General features: G+C 36.3%; 1 long non-coding RNA gene across 1 annotated transcript in view; it reads right to left on the minus strand.

Annotated features, from left to right (window-relative positions):
• LOC125620071 overlaps positions 1-7,342 on the minus strand; it is a 177,813-nt gene extending 170,471 nt beyond the window's left edge. The window contains exon 1 of the long non-coding RNA XR_007351659.1: positions 6,959-7,342. This is a non-coding gene — a long non-coding RNA (uncharacterized LOC125620071). The remainder of the gene's footprint in view (positions 1-6,958) is intronic.
• Between the last annotated feature and the right edge of the window lie 765 nt (positions 7,343-8,107).

The following is an 8,107-nucleotide window of genomic DNA, read 5'->3' on the forward strand; positions in this document are numbered from 1 at the left end:
GATAAAAAGAAGCTCAGAACTTGAGCTACAAATTATTTACTCTCTTATCATGATTGCTAAAATACAGTTTAGATTGGGAACAGCTTACAGTTACTTGTACTATTCCTGGAGCCAATATGGTAAAGTTACCTGAATTCATTAGGTTTTTCCAATGAAATAATAGTAGTCAAATACATTTTAACAAACTCTATTACTACAAAAATGAATATATTATAAAAATATTGCTTTAATAGCTGAAATACATGCCCTTTTTATAATGAAATACTCAAATGGAAAAATTCCTGTTTGAACATTTTAAAAAGCTTCCACATTTATTGCTGGAGGATAATATATATTTTATCAAAAATAACTGACATAAATTTAACAAAATATACATGTATAAATAAATAGCCCATAGTTCCATTTGGGCGTAGCTCATATTAAATATGTTTGAAATACACACACATTTCTCGACCGTGACCCATGCAGACGAGACAAACTGGGTTTAAAAGAGCTGGCTGCAATGTTAAGCTAAGAAAGCGGCAAATAATACAACACAGAGAGTAGATTTTTAAACCGAGGGCAAGAAGGCTCTGCAAACTTAGGGTAAACTTCCACTCTGGAAAGAGAACTGCTGGAAAAGAGAGCATGAGCCCGCGTTTCCTTTATTTTATAGCAGGGACATCAGAGAGGGATGAGGTTTTGAGGGTGGAGTCTTGCTTCCTGATATCTTGTGGTCAGCAGATTGATTGACATCTCAGCCAGTCACACCCATCTCAGGTGCTGTGTGGGATCTTAGGCAGATCTAGAGGGGGAGTGCACCTGAATCATGTGATTAATCCCTGACAGGGAGTTCTCTGTGCCAGACCTATCACCTCATTTGGCTACTTTGCACAAAAGTTCACACACAGAGACCATGGACGGATTGTGACAGACGCTTGAATGTTACTGCAATATGATATAAATAACTCATTCAATGTGCCCATTTTAAATTCCCCATCTCTGATTCTAACTCACTCTATGTCTTATGATCTCTCTACCTCTCTAGAGTTAGCTTAATGGTACAGGATAGCACTTGCCTACATTGTGAGGACTTGGGTTCAACCACCAGCAAAACACACACACACACACACACACACACACACACACACACACACACACACCCTTAGTTTCAGAAGTGGAAAAGAGAGGTCAGAGAGATAGCTCTATTGCATGGACTTTGGACTATGTGGGTTTCCAGTATTAAGGATCTATTCCTCTATGATCTTCTATAATAAGGGTGTGTAGAGATGAGATAATCTACACCTTAATCATAAGATTGTTAAGTATTTTTTCCTCAGCACCTGTACTTCAATAAAATAAATAACATGCACAAATAATAAGAAAAAATAAGACCTTACCCCACCCTTAACCTCCACCCATTGACTTTGTAGTTCTAGTAGTCAATCTATTTCTTACACTCCAAAACCATTGGAAATAAGACATTTATTCAGCTATTTAATACACTGTGATCATCAGTTTTGTGCCAAAAACTACACCCAGGCAGTTGGAGATGCAGTAATAATACAGATGAGCCACAATAAATATTATAGAACTTTTAAGTAGAGAGAAAAACTGACAATAAATAACAAAGTGAGGTAAATATGGAGTATGGTAAGAGCTATGGAAGTGGCTGAGAAAGACAGCAAGGGAAGCTTCTTCGAATACTTGAGACTTTGAGCTTAGACTTAAGAATTGGCCATGAGCCAACAATGGAAAATGCTGGGGAAAAAATGTATATTTAGCAGAGGGAAGAGCAGGGACAAAGGTCCTGGGAACAAAAAAGAAACTTGTGTATTGGTCATCAGGATCTCCTTTCTAAGCAAGGACATAGAGCATTGTGTTAGGTGTTAGAACTTCTGTAAAGGATATCATGAAGCCATTCCTTGTATATTATAAGAAAAACTGTAGGAGATTCAGAATATCTCTAAACTTCAATTCCAGTACCACTGCCTACATTCAATGTTTACCAAATACTATGAATTTAAATCATAATACTTGACATTTATTGTTTAAAATGTGACAGTCTAAGCATGTCATATTTATTAACTCATTTAATCATCACAACCTTCTTGTCATTCAGGCATGTCACTCTTATTAATATAATTTTTTATTTAACCCAAAAAAAGGATACATGGGTTAAGCAAGTTGCAAGGAAACATGGCTAAAGGGAGAGGGCCTAGTTCTAAGCATTACACATAGCTCTAGACTCCAGGAACTTCTCCACTGTGTGCCCTAAACATCCATCCATTCTGTCTCATTTCTATCCCTACATCCCTGGCTTCATTTAGTTCAATGGTTCATCTTCTCTTGACTGGATTCTTGCAACAATTATAATCATTTTTCTCTGTCTTTACCACTTTTCTTTCCAAAATAACCCTTTTGTCCATATGGATTCCAGAGTTATCTTTCTAAATTTCTGCTATTGTTACTGTGATTGTGAGCTATAGGTGGCTATTGAACACTTAAAATGTGGCTAGTACAAATTGACATGTGCATCAAGTACAAAATTCATACTCCATATTTCAAAACACAATACCTCATTAATAACTTTCACATTGATTACATGTTCAAGTTATAGTATTTTAATATGTTGGATTAAATGAAGTATTATTAAAATTGACTGTGTGACAGGGTTAGAAAAAGGGGTGGGGAAAAAGAGTAATAAACCCTAAGCCTTTGTTTCCTGAGGGTAATTAGAACTAAGAAAGAACATTTAAAGTTAATCCACAGGACATAAAAAGCCAACAACTCATAATAACTATTTTTAAATTTCATAGCAAACAAAATAAAGCTAAAAATAGTTAACTTTTATCCCACGTATAATAAGGTTTATGTTATAATTAAAACTATTCTGTATTCTGAAAATGAATTAAGAATGTACCAATGAAGCAGGGCTGATTTTTAAAATACTGATAGCATAACAAAGTTTTCTTCACATTTAAATGTCATCAGTTTCTCAGATGTAGTCAAGGACTCCATTAATTTTTACAAGGATCTTTTATAATATTTTCAAAGTCAACTCATTCTCCTTTAAACTAATTCTCTTCTTTATCCTTGTTGATCTTTATCTTCTTCATTGATATCAGGTTCATCTTCCACATTCTTACTTGACTATGATTTGCTTGGATTTAAGTAACTTGCCAGTACCACTTTTGTGTGCTCTGTCCTGTGAGTCTTGTAAAACTTGTGATTTTACTTTATAATCATTTTGTTCCACTTTGTTGTTTATTATCCTAAATTGTTACAATCAATTGATTCTCAAAAACTGTAACTTCAAAAATGCAGGAATAAAAATGTGGTCAAAAGGAGCCCTTGTGCCAGGCACAGAGGCACACACCTGTGGCTTAGGAGGTTGAAGCAGGAGGATCTCAAATTCAAAGTCAGCCTGAGCAACTTAGCAAGGCAGTAGGCAACTCAGTGAGAGAGACCCTATCTCTAAGTAAAATACAAAAAAAGGGCTGGGGATGTGGCTCAGTGGTTATGTGGTGCCCTTAGGTTTAATCCTCAGTACCAAAAAAAAAAAAAAAAAAAAAAGGACCCCTTCTTTGGTAGAAAGGCAAAATTAAAATTATAGTCAAGATACCTGCTATTTTAATGAAAAATATAATATTTCAGAATATATGCCTAATATATTTGACAAAATTATTCATTTAGTAATTAGGAAAATGATTTGTCAAATCTATAGAGAAACATTCTGAAGAGAAGGAAGACTGATAAGGAGGGGAGAGGGCCCTGAAGAATATCTTTTACCCTGTGTAAAAAAGAGATATCACACAGAGCTATCCTACACGCTAAACTAGACCCTTTAAGCAATAGAGTTAAAACTGTCATTATTCCACAAGATGCTCAGAAAAAGCTCAAAACTCAAATCATGCACAAGGCTGGAAGCTGAGAGAAAAATTCTTCTATTTTAGGACTATAAAATACCAAATTTGTGCAAATTGTGTGGGTGGGCCATCTAGGAACATGGTTCTCGGTGTCCAAATGAATAGCAAACTCATTAACACTGGTTTTTCTTTCTACAAAAGTTAACCCTGCCTCAAGCTATGCTGGATCCCACCTATCCCAGAATGACACTAATGTGGATGGAGAACACTCATAGGGAGTATCTACTGAAGTTGTAATTGTCTCAATAACTAACCATTTTTGTAGAGTTATTTATAACTTTAAAAATCATAGCTAAAAATCAAATTGTGGTGTTCTTTAAGGGTATACAGTTCAACTATATAACTCATTTTATGAAAAAAAAAATCCAAAGATTTATGAAATACACCCAAAATATTAGCACTAGAGTATTTGAGTGAGCTATCTCCATAAATGCATCATATGTCCATTTCTGTTTGGTTGAGTCCACCTTCAGGTACTTGCCAAATGCTGACACTGAGCCTGCTAAGTGTTGGGTACTGTGCTAAGAGCCAGGCAGCACAGATGCAAAAGGTTCAGTGGTTTCCTTCATACAACTCAGCATAATTACAAACCAGTTGAAGCAGATTGCCAAGCGAGTAGAGTACACAGTCTGATTGTTATTCCATTGATTTGGGTCTGGTTTTATATTGATTTGGCAGACAAATTTTGTAGCATGGTCTGCATGACTCTCAATCACATATGCTTCATGGTGGCATGTGCAATTGCTCTATCCCCACCTACAGACTGAGATAGCTCGCAAGACTTGATATAAATAAAGAGTCTAACCAAATACGTTCCCTCAAATCAGTCATGCCCTTGCCTGCCCTGGTTCTCATAATGTACTGCGTGGTAAATCTCATTCTCCTGGCTTTATTCTTCAGCTTCTTATGTGTGTTTTCTGACATTGAATCATCTGGACAGGCCATTAAACCCCCCACAATCATTCTACTACTCAAAGTTTGATGAAGTGTGGTTGATAAAAGTCTGCATTAGAATCACCTGACTGCTGGGCCAGCTGAGTCAAACTGTGTGTGGGGGGGTGCATGCATGTTTATGGATGTGCATGAGAGAAAAAGAATGGGAAGACAGTGTTTTCTGGGTAGAAGGTCAGAGTCTAACTTCTACGAGTGTCCCCAAGGCAATTTTACACATTCCAGGACTCCAAACTCTCCAGATTTTTCTCCTACTTCAACTGCTCCTTCCTTCTAAATATTGTTTGCTAGTTCTTTCTCATCCATGATCACTAAATCATTGAAAATATCATAGGTCTCAGTCCTTGGAATTCCTGCAGTCTCATGGCTTTAAGTACCATCTAGTCATTCTCAAGTGACTCCAGCTTGGATATTTCCTTTGAAATCCTACTGCCAACTAGACACCTTCACTGAATGTCTAATAGTCATCCAACACAGAACACATTCAAAATTGAGCTCCTGGTCTTCCTCTCTACATATAATTTCCCTATAATCTTTCTCCATCTCAGCAATGACAATTCAGCAGCCCTGTCACTCAAGTTCAAACATGACATCATTCTTCCTATGCTTACTGCCTATATCCTTCTCTGCTATATTTGTTCCCTAGTTCTTGTCATATATAACTGCTTTGATTGGGATCTGGAATGTTCCCCCGGGATGCATGTGTTGAAGACTCCATTCTTTGGACCATGAGGTCTCTAATCTCATCAGTTAATTAAACCATGGATGGATTCATAATTTGATGGCATTATTGGGAGTGATAAAAACTTTAGGAGGTGGAGCCTAGCTGGAGGAAGTGGGTTATTTGGGATCATGCCCTAGAAGGTTATACCTTCTTCCTTGCCCCTCTCTCTCATGCATATTCTCCCTTTCTCCCTTTCTCTCCCTTTCTCTCTCTCTCTCTCTCTCTCTCTCTCTCTCTCTCTCTCTTATTGCCATGGGATGGTAAGTTCTGCCTCAACACACCCTCTCTTTGCCATGATGCTCTGACTCATTACAAGCCTATAACAACAAGGCAAGCCAACCATGGACTAAAATCTTTCAAACTGTGAGTCAAAATAAATCTTTCCTCCTTTAAGTTGACTTTCTCAGGTATTTAGTCACAATGATGAAAAAGCTAACTAACACAATAACATATGATATACTTCTTTACTTTGCCATTTTCTACCAATATCCCCATTAGGACAATTACCATCATTTTTTTTTTTCTTATGCTATGTCCTTTATTCCTAAAATAAAGCCTGGTACCTAGTAGGTAATTGGGCAAATTGATGGAATAGTGTCAAATGCATAGCAGACAGGCACTTATCAAAATTTGGTGGAAAAAGTGAATGAATTTTTACCTTAAAAATAATTGTTCAGCAATTTTCCAAATTCCTGAGCAAGGTCTTCATCCTGTACTTCCAGGATTACTTCTATCCCATCTGTTTATTTTTCTTTCAAATCTTTGAGATAATAAATGTAAACTTGACCTCAGCCAAGCAATAAGAGAAATACTAACATTATCAGTATCATTACCACCATTATTAGCAAGTTATTGATAATATAAAATCTAGTTGGAAAACAAATATAACAAATTCATTTGTGTATGTGCCAAGGTAAAAAATACTTTATTAACTATGAAAGAAGATCTAGCTATATCAGGCATACCTCAGGCTGCATATGTTTTTATTTGGCTCACACTGTTTTTTTTAAATTTTTTTCCCTTTCATTGAAATGCAATGCTAATATCTGAATTTAAGGAGAAAGCATATAAAAATTCATATTTCCATTGATTTTGAAAGACTGATAGATCTAAAGGTGTTGGGCTTGCATTTCTGCACAACAGTCATTAATAGACCTATTAGCTGCTCCCTCCTGATGGATGATTCTTTCTCCAGGTTGCCACAATCACTATCCTGCCAGATTCACTAATTCACATTAGCTTATATATCCTGTGAACACGTGAGTTGGCAACTATAACTTGAGAGTCCAGATTCTTGCAAAGAGTACTAGTACTTAAAACTCAGACTTCTTAGTACTATAAAACGAAGAAGAAAATAAATAGACTAAAATATTACCTCTCTGGGGGAAATCCATGGGCTAAATCCTCTCTCAGATTCAAGGCTTACAATCTTGTAAATCAAACCAAACAGAAATGCTCTGCAATATTCTCATGTTCTTTCATTGGTGATATTCTTCAAGCAAAGAAACAAAATAATTCTTTTGGTTTTATCCAAATCAATGACAAGTAAAGAAGCAGAAGGCAGGGGAGTGCATCTCATTATTTCAAAGGAGTTTGAAGTGAAAATCCTTTTTCTCTTACATTCAGCAACAGCATGCATTTGGTGACAGATGGTCATTTTAAGTGCTGTGGTCTGTCTCAATATATAATGAAAAATATATAAACCTTCTGTTGCACAGCATAGTCGTGAGGCTTAAACACCTGTTTCAAATTACTCTGATACCATAAACATTCTTGGAAATTGGAAAGCCCTGTGTTTTAAGAAAGTGAGAAGTGCCACAGCTAACTACACTAAATTGAGTAGCCCTGGGTCCAATGAGCAGTAAAAAAGAAAATCATGCCAGTAGCTGCTGGCAGACTGCTAATGGTAATAATAATGTTACTGAGTGGGAATACTGTGAAAATCTATTGCTGAAGAAATCCTGCGTATTTTCTAAAGGTATACTTAAAATCATGCTGCACATTTTATTTTTCACCTCTCTCAAGTTTTCTTTTAAATGTATGACCTCTGGAATGTTCCTAGGCAGAAAAATTCTGAGGTGGTAATGCTTTCTATTTTAATTAACAGAAAGATTGGTGACTGTCTTTAATATTATTCCTTCTATGTCCATCAAACAATTGATTGTCAATATTACACTTGAGAGCGGAACCACTAACACATCTCAGTTCATGTAGCAATTCTATCACAAGAAGAGTTCTGAGTTCCTGTCAGTCTACAATGAAGTTGTCACTGCTCTTTCCTGATTCCTTCAGGGAAACATCTGCCTACTCGAAGCTCTTGTAACGAAGATCTGTCAAATTACTGAAGAGATGCACATCATCCAATAATTAACCTAGAAAGATCACTTGCCAATGGCAGCATGCCATGACAAACAGATGTTGTTCCTGTGTCTGTCTGAAAAAGAGGTCAAATGTTCTGAAACATAGTCTGCCTTTCACCTTGTGGGTATACATTCATCATTTAATAAACTTTTCATTGTGCACT

Source organism: Marmota marmota, unplaced genomic scaffold (genome assembly GCF_001458135.2).
Source record: "Marmota marmota marmota unplaced genomic scaffold, marMar, whole genome shotgun sequence".
Taxonomy (NCBI): domain Eukaryota; kingdom Metazoa; phylum Chordata; class Mammalia; order Rodentia; family Sciuridae; genus Marmota; species Marmota marmota.